General features: G+C 44.8%; 1 protein-coding gene across 2 annotated transcripts in view; it reads right to left on the bottom strand.

The window, feature by feature from the left end:
• Positions 1-16,368, bottom strand: part of Frmd4a (FERM domain containing 4A) — a 434,715-nt gene that overhangs the window by 228,654 nt on the left and 189,693 nt on the right. The gene's annotated exons all lie outside the window — the stretch shown is intronic.

The following is a 16,368-nucleotide window of genomic DNA, read 5'->3' as shown; positions in this document are numbered from 1 at the left end:
ATTCTGCTCTTCTCACTGTTCATTTCACTATTATTTGTAGGAGTGCTGGGCTGCCCAGCAGGCTTCGGATGACTGTGGAATGATGACAGCCTGCAGCAATTTTCTATTTTTGAATTAAGTTACCATTTGACATACAAAATGTAAAATTTCCATAATCCTGCTACCAGAGCGACAGCCTCATACTTTGCCATTTGTCCGTTCCCTCCCCTTTCTCTGTGGAATAATTGGCAGGCAGTCCGGAAGGTTCCTGTGTGTTCTCCAGGCTGAGTTCTTGCTGACGGGTACTCTGAAGTACTGGTATAGCTGGCCTATAGAGACATTTCATGCAGCCTCCAAGTGAAGCCTGCCTGCACCATGGTCCCGCTGTCCGCCTGCGAGGTTTTCCATGGTGACCTCTGACAGTAAACAGTATTGTCACTCCCAGAGTGAACATGAGTGCATAAAGAAAGAAACTGATGCCCCCACCCCTTGGCTGAGAGCATCAGAACAATCCAGTCACCCTGCGATTTAGCCTCATTGAACTATGTGAAAAAGACAGAGGTGAAGAGCAACCCACATCCCAGGGGCTGCAGCCTGCTCTCCAATACTGGCTCAGAGTCATTTTCAGTTAAGACCTGAGGTAAATATTTAATCCTTGTTCATATTTAATACTCAATAGGCAGATGGAGGAAAAGAGGATGTGGGCTGTATTTCAGCGCATTTCAATAAAGTGCCTACTGTGCGGGCACAAGGACCTGAATTTACATCCCCAGCACTCACATAGAAGCTAGGCAGGATGGAGTGTGTCTATAACCCGAAGGCAGGGATAGGCAAAGAAAGATGAATCCCCAGGGCTCACTGGCCAGGCAGTCTAGCCAGTTGGTTAGCTCTGGGTTCAGTGAGAGACACTGTCAAAATATAAGGTGGTTGATAAGAAAGACACCCAATGCCAATACTCTGGTCCAAGAACAGGCAAACATGAGCACATACTCATATTCTAATACACACACACACACACACACATACACACACACACAGTGGGGGAGGCAGGATGTGGATCTGGACTCTGCCTCTCTGGGCATCTGAAACTTGCTCACTAGCTCTCTGCTTGGGGAAATTTAGTAAAAATTTCAGAGCCTTGAATTTCTCGTCTACAAAATGGGCACACCAATGTCTCTCTCATGGGGTTGTTGTGAGGATTAAATGGGACATCCCATGAAGATCACACAGCCCTGAGGCTAGTCCATAATAAGCAGTGGCAACTGTTAGCTCTGATCATCCTGACTGTTCGGTACTGAGACGTACATATAGTGAGGATTATCTTTTTCTACGAGAAAAATGCTCTGTGTTTCTGGAAGGGAGAGATAAGTGAAGTCTGTGCAGCGTTCGGAGTGACTGAGAAGGCAGGGAGGGCTCTGCAGTGTCCATGGAGGGTTTCCAGCTTAAAATTCCCCTAGGCAAAGCTGAGCGCGGGGCTGCTTCCTTATCACACCTCGCTCAAATCTCAGGCAGCACTGGCTCTGGAGGCTTCTGTGGTTCTGGCTTAGAGCTATAGAGTGGTGAGTGACAGAGCAGGCTCACACTACAATCTCTCTTCCTGGCTAAGTGTTTGATAATTCTGGTCTCCTCTAGATAACCACATTAGTGAAGTTTTCTGTGTGAGCCTTCTAAAGAACCAGGAGGAAGCTGTCACCTCCGTGTACAGCGGTACCCATGAGGCTTGGCCACAGACTCTGGGATTGTTTCTCTCCCAGGTCTGCTTTGTCTGTCTTTATCTGGCAGCAAGTGGTTCTTGATAATCTATTGGTAAAAACAAACAACCAAACACACACACACAGTCCCGTGCAAAGAGGACCACCCAGAAAATTACAATGATACGAGGAGGAAAGAGCTGGGTAAATGGATTCCAGCTTTTGGAGATGTCCTTGCAAGGAATAAACACTTGAATAAGCAACATCACAGTGCAGAATTACAAGCACAGCACAGAATCCCTTGCATTTGATCTCAACCTCAGTTATACAATTCTGTGGAACTCTTCCTAATATTTTAGCTTAAGTTGTGGTGGTTTGGGGGGAGGGGGAGAAGTAGTTTGGAGGCAATTCAGTCTGGATATACACTACCAGGACAGAAAGTTGACCCTGAAGAGACCAGTGAGTTGTTCAAGGACCCAGAGATAGATGGTGGCTAGGGTCACTTGACCCCTGGCTCCATGCCATTTCCCTCCATCTTCCATGTTGTGCTGGGTGGCTCCAGCCAGTGAGAGCCTGAATTAATATCTATTCTCCCTTGAAGAATTACCATCCATTCTCTCTTTCCAAAGGGCCTTGCTGCATACCAAGGTCCTGTTCCTGCTCATGTCTTAATGTTGACCTGTCACCTTGTCAAATGGATTTGTCTTCCCCACACCTTTGGGCTCCCCTTCATGTCTTAAGTCACTGCCCATCTCACAATGGAAATGTGATGGTCTCTTCTTGAGGGAATAGGATAAAGATCAGTGAAATAAGAGCATAGAGATGAAGAATTGGGAAACAGTGAGGCAAATAGCCTCTTTTTATATTACAGTTGAGAAGAAAGGGTTTCTAACGTGAATTCCATGCAGTGTAGGAAACCCTTTTTCTTGGGATCCACCGAAGATCTAAATTCTCTGAAATCCTGGTTCTCAGCTTTGCTCTCCTTTCCCTGGCGCTCAGCACAGCACGTGACATGCGGAAGTCACTTCTGGCGAAGCAGGGATACAGAACCGCTCATGTCCTACTCATTTCTTTTTTAAGCGAAATGTCTATAGTGTCTCTTTTCCCCCATTATTTTCCATACGACACACAGTTCCCTCTGTCTCCATGCCCTGGGTATGCTATGCGGGTCCAGAATATTCTATTCAGCTGGTGACTCTGCACATGCCATGCTGGGCTGCAAGTGGAGAAGGACGGGCAGCCTGACTCAATTTCCCCCAGGAGCAGGGCCCCATTTCCCAAGCATTACTCCAGATTGCACTGGCTCTGTTACTGCTGGTAGCTGGGTCACGTTCTTGGCTGGTCTTGAGCTTTTGCCATGTTTGCCTTTTCTGTTTTTCTTTTTCTTCCTCCCTCCTTTCTCTCTGCCTCTGTCCCTTTTTTCATTATCTTTCTTTATTTCTCTCTCTCTCCCCTGTCCCAAATGCACAAACCTCCTGCCTTGATTCTCTCAAAGTTTGAGATTGAAGGCTTGTGCCACCATGCCCAGTTTCATCATGTATTTTTTACTTAATATTATGGATGTGTGTTTGTACACTAAAATATTTTTTCTTGAAGGTTGGGTATATGGAGAAATTTTTATTTTTGTTGTTGTTGTTGTTGACATTTGGTTAGTCATGGCCAAAGTGGCTGCCTCTTGCTCATACCACTTTCTCTAGTGGAGCTGACAAAGACAGAAGGAATCTGGCATCCTCAAAGACTGAGACAAGTGAGAGAGGGAGGAAGGTATGGAGGGAGGGAAGGACAAGGGGAGAGCTTATCCTTAGGGGCAATAAGGGAAGCAGAAAGCTGGGTAAAATACAGAACCACCATCCATACACCTCTCTGGGGACATCCCTCATGTCTGACAGCCTGTATCTCATAGGCGAAGAAACCACACCAGCCATAATCAACAAAGGGAAGAGACACACCACAACTATGACACATTACAATGTACATGGTCTGATCTAACAGAGTGCCATGGGGGTGGGGGGCAGAGGAAGGGGTTCAGCTGGTGAATCACTGGTCACACCAGCATGCAGACTATGATCCCTGATAGCCACACATGAAGCTGGCAGTGGTGGTATGAATGCTTGTAAGCCCAGTGCTGGGGAGGCAGAGACAGGAGGATCCCTGGGGGGCAGTGCCAGACTAGCCAGTGAGACCTGGGTTCCTGTGAAAAACTCTGACTTACAAAACAAAGTGGATGGCTCCTAAGGAAGGGCACTTTGACCTCTGGACTCCCCACGTACATGCATGTGCCTAAACACACACACACACACACACACACACACACACATGCACACTAGTACTACAGAATACCAGAAGCATCTCTCTGTGGTTAATTGAAATTTCATACTGTGGGGGGAAAGTAGGCATTTTATGACAAGAAAACAAAACAAAATAAAATGAAAAGAGCACAGTTTAAGATAGCATTAAAGAAGTAAGAAATGTGGAAGGACACTTCTCTTAAGGGTCTCAGTGAGCACAGATCCAAGAAACGTAGACCTTTTTTTTTTTAATCTTATCTGTAAATCTCATGAGTGTCAGAACAAGGAACAGACTCTGGCAGCTGCAGACCATAAGCATCTATGTGAGCCAGCAGAAGTGCAAGAATGCCTCTTTCCTGCAAGTGGATGACACACTTCAAAGAAAGTCTCAACTTTTTCCTTGACAAACCAGAGACACACTTTTCTTATTGGTGTTCTAAGCAGCTCAGCAGCTCCGTATGTGGGTTTGATAGCCACCTGGAAATGTTTCTCTGCTCATTAGACATGCTGGTTCATCTCTCATATTAGTCAGTTGCCACTGAACTCTGTATTAATAAAGATAGCTGGGCCTTCAGAGTCTATGCTTTTTATTTCCCATTTATTGCAAGAAAAATAGTCCATCTCTTTGTAGCCCATCTCTTACAGGTTTCTCCCTCTTCTGTCTCCCTGATTCTACCATGGCTTTGGCAGAACCATTTCTTAGGTTTTCCTTTTGTCCAAGCCAGCAAGCAGCACACTCGGGTTGTGTCAAACAGCATGCAAGGTCTTTTACTGAACATGTATCAGAAAGTGAATATAGTTTCTGCCAAGAAGGTGCTGGCCTGGAAGTCTCAGACCATTGTGTGTGATCCAGGGAAACTCAGGGGCTGGACAGCAGATGAGCCTAGGAGACTTTCCATAGGAATCTCCCACTCTATGAAAGAAAAGCAATCATTCCCTTAGGTTACCAGGTGCTGGTGGAGAGACAAATGGCCCAACAGCACCATTGTCTGGGGATGCAGTTCTGCCACTCAGTTGAGGACCTTGGTCTGTCTGTTATTCACTTCCCATTTGGGATGGATCAAGAGGAAAGGCTATTTGCTCTGGACTATACATTTGTGTCTGCTCCAAATCCATGTACTGAAATTCTAACCCCCGAAGGGATGGTATTAGGAGGCAGATGGTATTATGCCCTTGGGAGTTGGGTCAAGAGAGTGGACCACTAGTGAGATCAGTGCCTTCATCAAAGAGACTGTAGAGAAAGCCTTCATCCATTCTTCCATGTTAGGACACAGTGAGCAGAGGAGCGTCCATGAACCAGGAAGCAGCCCCCTAAACACCGAGGCACTTTCATGTTGGACTCCCACCCTCCAAAACCATGAACAATTTCAGCTGCCTATCAGCCTCCTGGTCTATGCTGTTCTCTCTGTTACATGGACCAAGCTCACATGGACTAAGACACTCTTCAAAGTGAATCAGAACATGAGCCAAGGATGCTTGGCTTATTCCATATCCCAAAAGACCTAAGATCCTGTGACTGTGTTGAAAAAAAGGACCTTTTTCATTTTCTCTTGCCTTCAGGAGCACAGGCATATTAACAAAGATCTTTCCATCCTTGGAACTGTTCTGACATCTCTTCATGTTGTATCTGGTCTCCTGAACACATGCCGTACCTCCTATGCTGTGAACAGTTGGATAGGAACAGTGGTACTTTGGGGAGGGACCGGTCAAAGCAACACTGGTTCCTCACTGACAAATGTAGGTGCAAAACATCTTTAGGGAGTGACATTTCTGCCAACCTTCTGGAGGGTGACTCCTTTATCTCTGGAAAGCATCCAACACTTGTGGTCCCAGGGGCTGTCCATCTGTGGAGACGAGGGAGCACAGCACAAATGTGGGAAGCCAGGGGGGGCGTCACCCAAGTGGCCTGCAATCACTGTCCCGGGGAGCAGGGACTCAGAAAGTAGAAAGGGAAGACGGAAAACAAAACAGATAAATGAAAGCAAGGGGAGTCTCAGCTTGTGCGGAGACAACTAAGAGTTTCTGATGCAGACAAGATCAAACCCACAGTTCCTCTCACCAACTCAATGCCCCCCCTTTGAAAATTAGATTTCTATTTAAGGTTTCATTTTGTTTCTTATTTTTGTAGTTCTTAGTTTGGAACACAGGTCCTGACAAATACTTGGCAAGTGCTCTAACTGACATCTATCCCTAGCCATGTGCTGTTCCTTGATGTGTGTGCATGTGCCTACACACAAGTATGTGTGTGAGGCACACAGCAATATGCATGTGGTGTGCTGGTATACATGTGTGCATATATAGTTTCAGCCTTCTGTTAGAGTCAGGGTTTCTCATTGGCCAGAAGCTTCACAGGGTAGGCTGGGCTAACTGTCAGTCAGTTTCCAGTGACCTGACTGTCTCTGCCTCCCGTTAAACCATGGCGCAAAATGCACCATTGTGCATCATTACACCAGGAGGTTTCTTACGTGGGTTCTGAGGATCAAACTCGGGTCCTCATACTTGCAATGCAAGCACTTTACTGGCTGCGTTCTCTCCTAAGCCTTGAATTTCTCCTCTCAATAGAGGCTTGTCTTGTGGGCTTAGCTTCAGCTCCAGCTGAGTGGCATGGCATTAGGCTCTTCTGCATCCAAGCTGCATCTAGTGAAGTACCGGGTGACATTCACTTTCCCGTGTGAGTGAGAACCCCAAGGCCCTCTGAGCATCGGGGCTCATAAATTATGATTTATAGTAGAGATTAATAAAATTGGAATTTATAAAAGGACTTAAAATTAAAATTTAAAAAGCTCTTCAATGTGTAAATCTATTTCCAGCTAAAGGATGGGAGAGCAGTTAGCACCACGTAGTTTCAGAAACATTTATCAGGAGGCAAATGACTTCATTGTAACTGTCAAAATATGGTGAGAGTGAGCCACTAATCTCTTCATTTCATTCTTTACTGTTTCTCATTTAAGCACATTCTTGCATTTCCCCCCTCTATGCCTAGCTCATCAATAAAAGGGGAAAACACTTCTCCTGTGATAATGAAATGATTTACATTTCTTTGTATTCGTGTGCATTCACATGCCTTTCTTTCTGCTCATCCTTCCTGTCCAGCCAGGAAATTAAGCAAATTCTGCAAAGGGGACTTTCAGGATATTCTGAACTTTGCCCTTGCCCCTAAAACCACCCCCTACAGATAGTCTTCTAATATTTATAGACATATATGACATTTATTAAATCCCCACAATGCTAGAGGTGTTCAGAAATCACTCTTGTGGCTTTAATTGGTTACTTTTGTACAGAGTGTGGGCAGGTCACATTAGCACAGAGATACCCAGCACAGGTCACATTAGCACAGAGACACCCAGTAGATACTATGTTGAGTCCTGGTGAAGATTAGAATTGGCCATGAAGGGGTTAACAGGGGTTCTCAGCTTACCTAAGGAACATGTGGCCATATCTGGAGATGTGTTTGGTTGCCATTGACTGGAGGGAACTTCTAACATCTCATGGGCAGAGGCTGGAGAGGCTGCTACATAGGACAACTTCTCTTTCCCTCAGCAAAGAACTAGATGGCCTCAAATGTCAGCAGGGTAGAAACTGGGAAGCTCCAGGCTGGAGGGAAATGGCAGCTACAAGGGAAGGCAAGCCCCGAGGATCAGCTGTAGGGAATTCAACCCTGGTAGAAATCGTGCGGTTCAAAACCTTCAGACTCTCATGGGATTAATCAATGTAGGGTGAGATTAGGGAGAGGAACCAGCCTGGAGATCATTTGAGGTTTGGAACACTGTTCGCCACATGCTTTTAATTATATTTTGGATTTCTGTCTTATTTTATCCTGAGATTACCAAACCGTTTTGCCTCCCTGTTTCTGAAGGTAACAGCTGGGATGCATTACTTGAGAATTCTAATTCTTCAGGAAATGTTTGCACTTGGCCAGCCTGACTACCAACCTTTGACATGCTTCCCTGGCATAATGAGTGGGCTTTATTTGTAATGTAAACTTCTGGCTGGTTAGTTCCTGGCTAAGACTTTAGAAACTGCCACATTTTTGAGGGTTGTACTTTCCCAACATTAATGTGAAAGTTTGAAATGTTTTATTTCCTCCACCCCGCCCCAGGAAAAAAAAAAGTCCACACATCAAGGGTCAAGGATATGAAAGTATTCTTAACAGCAAGCATGGCTAAATATAGAATGGAACAAAACCCTGGAATTACACTGTGGAGCCAACAACAACAAGAGCGATCAATGCTTCTGTCCGGCGACCCTCCTCTCTGACAACACTGAAATGTGTCACATTCAAAGTCAGTACAGAGCCTGCGTCAAATCTGATTTCTGGCAGCCAAAGGGCTTTCCCAGATCATCACTTCAGTTAAAAACAAGGTTCTATGCCTTGACAGTTAAAGTATTTTGTAAATGATGAAGGCTACACACACTTGGAAGGCTTGGTAAGGTATTCATTTCCAATTATCTGGCCAAGTAAATAGCACAGCTCTTTGATGGAAATAAATATGAAAGCATGACTAAATGTGTGTTGAGATCCTGTCTGTCCGCTCAGAGACATTTGGACTTGTGAGTTAGGGAGTGAGGATTGCCACAGCAGTCCAAGTGGTTTCAGAGGAAGTGAACTTCATGCTGTGTCTTTGTTTCCCTGTGGAACTCAGAGTAGTGTCAACTGAGGCCAAGGTCATGGGTTGACTTCTCTCAGAGGTGGGTGAGCAGACTGCTATCCTTCTCTCCTCTCCTCTCCTCTCCTCTCCTCCCCTTCCTTCCCTTCTCTTCTTCTCCCATCCTCTCCTTCCTTTCCTTCCTCTCCCTTCTTTCCTCCCCTTCTTTCCCATCCTCCCCTCCTTTCCCATCTTCTCCTCTCCTCCCATCTTCTTTCCTCCTCTCCCCTCCCCTTTATTCCTCTTTACCCTCCCTTCCTCTCTCCTCCCTCCCCTCTCCTCTCTTCTCTTCCCTCCCCTCTTTCCTTCTTCTCTCTTCTCTTCCCTCCCCTCTCCTCTTCTTCCTCCCTTGTCCTTCCTTTTCCTCTCTTCTCTCCTCCCTCCCCTACTAACCCTTCTTCTCTCCTCTCATCCCCTCTCCTCTTCTTTTTCCTTCTTTCCCTCCCTTCTCCCCTTCCCACCTTTGTCTTTCTTCCGTTTCTTCTTTTTTATGAAATTGTGAGTGTGTATGAGTTGTGTGTGTGTGAGAGAGAGGGGGAGAGAGAGAGAGGAGTGTTGTGCCTAGAGAGGTCAGAAAAAGGTGTGGTGTCAGATTCCCTACAGCTGGAACTATAGGTGGTCATGAGCTGCCTGAAATGCATGCTGGGTCTTGAATTTAAGTCTCTGTAAGAGCAGAAAACATTTTAGATGCTGAGCCCTGTCTCTACCTCTCTCTCCTTCTAAGAATATGATGTGTGCTGTAGTGGGAATGGACAAGAATGTGATATCTTCCCTCACTTCCATGAGAGATATTAATTTCACATTCAAAACAGAGGAATCCTTGAATTTAACTTGATACCATATATGTCATCATTTTTTGTTGTATTAGAAGAAATACATGACCCTGTGTTAAAATTAGATTTCTGCATCACGTCCATTTGTTAGCCTAGAAATAGTTCTTTTTGCCAACATACATGATGTGAGCTAGAACAGGAACAGCTCCATCTTTTATCCTTCATACACTTACCTGTCGAATTCTAGGATTCTAAGAGGACCAAGGGTGAGACAGAGGATGACCTAGGTCAGGATGGTGTAAGGATTCTGAAAAGGGGAAGGATCTGGTTGCTACTTTGAGAACAACAGTGTCTTACTCATTTATAAGTCTTACTCATTTGGATCCTTTAAGCCTGATAATTTTGATGGATTATCTTCATTGTCAACTTGATTAGATAGAGAGACATAAGACATAGAGCCAAAGCACAAATCCTTGGCAACTCCAGAGACTAGTAAGGAAGAGGAGAACATTTTCCCTGGAAGTGGGCACTAACATCTCAGAGGCTAGGGTCCAAAATAAAACAAAACAGTAGCACTCTCCCTGCTTCCTGGCTACTGTGAAGTAAGCGGTTCTGCTGTCACAGCCTCTGCCATGATGCTCTGCTTCACCTGTTACAGAAATAATGAAGCCATCCACGCACACGCTGACATTTCTGAAACCACAGCATGAAGAATCATTCTTTTGAGACTGCTTCTCACGGACATTTGTCACAGCACAAAGATACTGGCTAATACCTTAACTTTCTGTCTCTGTCTTCCAGGAGGTTACCACTTGTAAGTGCCACTTAGTGTTTTCCACTCCAAACTTTCAGTGAACTGTGGGCCAGGGCGGTTGAGCACACTGGTTAGTGCACAGCTGGTCAGAGGTCAGGCTGGGATCTATCATCTACTTTGATGATAAAGTAAGGAAGCAGGATGGGAGGATTGCAAGTCACGAGAAGGATGGAAAAACTGAGAGAGAGAAAAAAAAACTGAAACAAAGGGCAGGGGAAGAATCACACAGAAGATGTTAAACAGGCTAATCAGGGTTTTTGTTTGTTTGTTTGTTTGTTTTTTTTTGTTTGTTTGTTTGTTTTTTACTGCTTCCCAGAAACTCAAGCACCTAGAATCATGATCATATTGGTGTTTCTTAGGAAAAAGCTGGCCAGAGAGTCCTTAGAATCTATGGGAAGGAGTGAGAACATCTTGTTTGTTTGTTTGTTTGTTTGTTTTTTGAGATAGGATTTTCTCTGTGTTGCCTTGGCTATCCTGGACTTGCTTTGTAGACCAGGCCTTGAACTCACAGAGATCTGCCTGCCTCTGCTTCCCTGAGTGCTGGGATTACAGGCGTGCACTGTCGTGCTTGGATGAAGACACCTTCTTTTGCTGTGTAGTAGGATCAGTTTCCCTCTAGAAGGCATCAATTTGAATGGTACAAACAATACCATGACTGCAATGCCTAGGGTTTTCCAGAATGGTAATTCTTGTCTAGACATCATTGGCAGTTCAAGGCCTATCAATGGGCTCTAGACAGAACAGAACAGAAGGTCATGAGAAGGTAGGAGTGCCGTGGACTGTTTGTCTAGGACTGCAAGCTTCTGGGGAGTTTGCAGCAGTATAGATAGGTGCCCAGATCCCAGCAAGCACTGAGGCTGCAAGTTTTCATGGTGGCCTCTCTGTTACTGCTGCTGGCCACTCACTCAGAGGAGGACTGCTCTGTGACAGGGTAAATGAGTCAGAAAGTTTCTGATTCAGCTGCAGATGAAACTGGGGAAGGCTCATTAGAGGCAATAATGATCTGTCCCTTCATGCCTGAAATGTCTTGGTTTCTCTAGTATGGAGGTTTCTCTACCATGGAGATCCCTGTGTTTTTCACAGGGAGCAGGAAATAGAGCCACTGAAGACAAACATGAAGAGCAAAAGAAGCCTTTGCCTGAGAGTCCATCTTGAAGGCATCCACCAGGGACTACCAGCTACAGCTTCTAAGGGGGTGGGGGTGGAAGTAGAGAGTGGGGGTGGGGGTAAGAGTGGGGAGTGGGGGGTAGGGGGGATGAGCCTCAGTGACCCAGAGCCTGCCTGGATTAGAAGTGTGACAGCACATTGTGGCTTGTGTATTCTTTGATCAGGATGCCCAGGATAGGCATAAACTATAACCTAGCCATTTAACACTACTTTTAAAATTAAATCTGGATAAAATCTGGATTTCATGTAAACTCAGAAAAGATGGCAAAGTTTTACCAAAAAAGACATCTAGGGGCCGAGGAGACCGAAGAACACAACTAGGGGAGGGGGAGATGGCACAGTGAATAAAAGCATTTACAAGTATCAGGACCTAAGTTTGAATCACCAGCATCTATGCAAAAAGCTTATTATGGTTGCAAGCCCCTGAGGTGAGGTGGAGGGGGAAGGGGGATCACCAGGGTGTGTTTGGTCACCAGCTTTAGCAAAAACCAGTGAGGTCCAGGTTCAGAGAGTGACCTCGCCTCAAAGGATCCAGCTGAGTGATGGGGGAAGGCACTTGACATCCTCCTCTGTCTTCTGCACACATATGCACCCAAGGACGAGTGAAATGAACATATGTATGTATATTCATATATGTACATACATATGTATAATGAACTTTGAACTGCTGTTTAGTCATTCTAAAAGCATGACTTGTATGTATTATCTTTGTGCTCTTTCATTATAGCAAAGGTTTGGGACAATGACACAAAATCCAGATATAACTTTTGTTAAAAAATTAAAAATAAAAATAAACCCAAATTAAATAAATATGCTCTATCTGTAACTTTAAAGCAAATAATTTTCACTAGAAATGTCCATTTCATCACCAAATACTGGCGATGCTGTTGGTGTGGCTCTTGTCCTGGAGAGGTTGGCATGTGTCAAGCTGAGCCATGCTTATGCTGCCTCCCTGGAGCAGGACTACCACAGGTTTGATTCCTGGTACCTGAGAGGCAACAAGGAAACAGACTGATGTAAGGGAGGCATTGGGCCAGCCAGACTAATGCCAACCCTAGTTTCCAGAGGATAATGGACTCCAGGAAGGAAGAAAGGAATTTCTTTGATGGGTATGATGAAAACAGTCAAGCTCATGTCTTGAATATTTTCTCCCCAGTAAATTTTTCATCCGTTACCTTAGCCTGAGATTGAGCCTCCTTATAAACATGAATCCAGCTGCTTGGTTTGGTCCTGCAAATTTTCAAAAAGCTATAGTGAAGTTTTAATGCATTCCTTTCTTCCTGTTCTCTCTAACAGTCCTGGGAAAGGAGTTTCAAACCAGAACACTATCAAACCCTTTATGAAACTTCTGGGGCTAATTACTCTTGCTGCAAGCCTTGGGATGTTTTTCCCTTGCTTTTATTTTTTTTTTTCCATTTTAATGCAACACAGTTCAAGTCTCATAAATGCTTAAATATGTAGTCATAAAGTTTAAGGTGTCTCATGGGCACCACTGCCTACAAATCTGCCAGGCGGGTTCTGTAGAGGCTCACACTTGAGCTGGTTCCTGCCTGAGAACAGTTTGTCCTATGAGCTGGGAAGGGATGCTTTACATGTTCTCTGAGACAAAGCAGTTAATACAGCTCACTTCATGATGTGGCCAGGGTCACTGCAGGAAAGCTTCTCACCTCCCCCACAAAGAGGAGGAGGGGGAGGGAGGGAGGGAGAGGGAGGAAATAAATTGTGCAGCTAAGCCAGCAACTGATCCTTCATTTCCGTATTCATTGTTCCAGACTTCCAGGAAGAAGCCATCCCTGGCCAGGGTTGGAAGCCACTGCCTCACCTTCTAGCTGAAAACGAGGCCACAGAACAGAGCCTGCACACGGTATACAGGCCCCTTAGCATTTGCTTTCTCTGTCATTTGGTAGATGCACCACCAAATGATGAGGTAGATGGAAACAACTTTGGAACCCCATAATTATGAGTTAGGATAAAGAAAAGAGCAAGGGAAGTGACCCTGTTCGCTTCCAGCTTGGACCTGACTCAGTATGTTGGGGGGCAACCAGAAAATTCAGAAGCACAGTAAATGTCTCAGAGACCCAAGGCTGCAAGAACACACTCAGTGGGACTTCCTAACCGAAATACAAGAATCCTTGCTGATGAGTGGAGAGCTGAGCTGCAAACATTAAGCTGAGCTGTAATCCTTTTCCTTTTTCTCCCCCAGACAGGGTTTCTCTGTGTAAAAGCCCTGGCTGTCCTGGACTCAATTTGTAGACCAGGCTGGTCTTGAACTCATGAAGATCCACTTGCCTCTGCCTCATGAGTGCTGGGATTAAAAGGGTACACCACCACGTAGGGCTCCAGAATCTTTATCTCTACCTCCACTATCTTGTTAGCAAGTCAGGAAGTGCTGGGCAGTCCTGGGAGAGAAGAGAGTGTTTTCTTACTCTACAAAGCATTTCAGGTTTTCCTGTGTAATTGCCACAGGTTTATTTACCTAATTTGTTCCCTCAAGTCTTCTGATATGACTTTTATTCACTGACCATGTTTCATTCTTCTTAGGTTGGTCACCCTACAAGTTCTGGTAACTCCTAGATCACATTATAGTGGTATTTTGCCATGGAACACAATCCAGTTGCGATTTGGTTGTGTCTTTTCTTTCACTTATCTTTTCTCTAACTTCTGTTACTACTAGCCTTCTCACCTAATAGTAAACTATTTTATTGGCTAAAGATCAGCATGGACACCCATATTTGTCATATGAGAAAAACTGACAAAGTATGGTATGTGCTACATGAGGTGAGACAGCCAGTCAACCAAGTTAGCCAGATACTCATTCATCATTTACTAGTTTATTCATCCATCCATCCACTCACTCACTCACTCACTCACTCACTCACTCACTCACTCACTCACTCATACACTAATCCACTCATTCTGTCTGTCTCTCTGTACTGTATGAAACCTTGAATTGTGTTGAAAAGGAAACAGTCAACAGCAGAAATGTAGCCCTTTTTCATGGACAAAGAAGAAAGCTGATGCTAGACAAATGATTACAAACAAAAGGAGTGCCCACATGAGGAAGCAGGTGAGGTTTCAGAAATGTCTATGAGACTCAGGACTTCAGAGGAGACCACTATGAGCTGTGCGGAGCTTCATCGGCACTCTTTAAATCAGGGTAAGTCCCTAAGATTGAAAAGGAAAACTCCCAGCCATTGGGAAAGGATTGTATTAGTCCTTAGCATGCCAGGCTTCGGCAACTACAAGGCAAACAGCAGAGAGGAGAGTGTGCCAAGGGCTTGGAGAATGGTAAGCAGAGGACAGGACTGGAGAGCAGGAACGTGCCAGAAGAAAGTAGACACGCTGGAAATAACAGCAGCAGCCACGTGTTCTTCTGTACACCTGCTCTTACATACTGTCACTGTCCCTAGCTAAAGGATGGGTACAGAAGTCTCCTAGTGGCCCACACGTCGTCAGTCTCGGCCTAAATTTGGGAGGTGGATTCTAAAGTCTAATTACTAGAAACCACTGTCTCAGAGTGAGTTGGGAAAGTCTGAGCAGATTAGCATCTGTGGTTTATGTTAAGCCCCGGGGATGCTGGGAAAGCTGGATTTAGCCTTCAGTAGCTACCCCCAGCATGCAGTGGGGGAGGGTTAAAACCATAGAAGATGCTGTAGTTTCCATTTCCACACAGACACAAGCCAAGGAACAGTGGCAGCAACCAGTGTTGCTGAATCCCACGTGGCGGGGCTTAGCATGTTCTGATATAGACACAGGACCAGAGTTTCTTCTGCTACCTTGTGGGTCCCTGTGAGGTTTTTGACAGCATCTCTTTGGGTATTTATTGTCTGTGTCAACAAGGGCCAACATGAAAAACTACATTGGCCTTTGTCAATGTGCAAGCCTGTGCGGGTCTATCCTCACAGAACGGCAGAACTTGAGAGAGAGTTCCAGGATTTATTTATTTTTGCTATTGTGCAACAAAATATGGTTCCCACAGCATTATCCTGTAATAAACAAATACTACTGTCAGTCAGGTGGGATGACTCAGAGGGTGAAGAGATTTGCTCTTGGTCATGAGGACTTGAGTTTAAACCCTGGGGCCCACACAGTGGAAGGTGAGAACCTTTAAGTTGTCCTCTGACCTCTACACAGATGCTGTGATATGCACATGCCTGTACACATGCTTGTTTTCACACACGCACACAGGCATATACATAATAAATGAATTCAAGCAAATTTTAAAAATATTACTTTCAAATCTATTTTCCAACTTAGTTGATCATATGACTGTATTAATAAAGGCTTTTCTGTTAAGGTCTTGACATGGGCCATCACAAGCCATTAAAGTTTTCTATATCTCAGAAGACAAATGACATGTCCAACATGGCAAAAGACTGAAGATGAGAACAAGAGGATGAAGTAAGGAGGAGTTGGGAGCATGGGTCAGGCAGCTCAAAATTTCAAGATGAGTAAAAGGATGTGGAAAGTGTAGGCAGTAAAGCCTCGGGAAGGTGCCAGCCAGGCTGGTGAGGGCACAGAAAGAGAGAGAGGAGGCTAACAATCAATTTGATCATTGAAATGTCAGTATGACATTTGCAATGTATGTTCAAACTCCCCTGAAGTGTGGCTGCCTGTCGGCTGTTAGGAATGGAAATGTGTTCATGGTCAGCACTTGTTGAGTATTTTATCAAATGAATACGATTCAAAACATGTGATAGGATGGTAGTGGATACTGATATAATCACTTTCCAAGTCGATTTTGCTTCTCAAAGTGATAGACCCAATAACGCCATGTCTTCTGTGGATGCCCAAAACAATGAGGTTGCTGACCTTTGGGGGTGGGTAGGGGTGGGCATTGAGAAACTATTGGCACCTTCTAGTGATAAAAGGAGACAAAGAAAATGGGATATTTTTCTGCTTGCATTTGGTAAAACTTCACTTTTTGAGTGGGGCTTACTGTACAGCAACTTAGTTTATGTAGGAATTCATCCATGACATCAAGTTGAATTTCCACTGTGTTTTCATCCC

The sequence above is a fragment of the Psammomys obesus genome, unplaced genomic scaffold (genome assembly GCF_907164565.1).
Source record: "Psammomys obesus unplaced genomic scaffold, mPsaObe1.curated_primary_1811, whole genome shotgun sequence".
NCBI classification, from domain to species: domain Eukaryota; kingdom Metazoa; phylum Chordata; class Mammalia; order Rodentia; family Muridae; genus Psammomys; species Psammomys obesus.
Note: the sequence above shows the minus strand (reverse complement) of the source record. Positions and strands in the feature narration are given on the sequence as shown.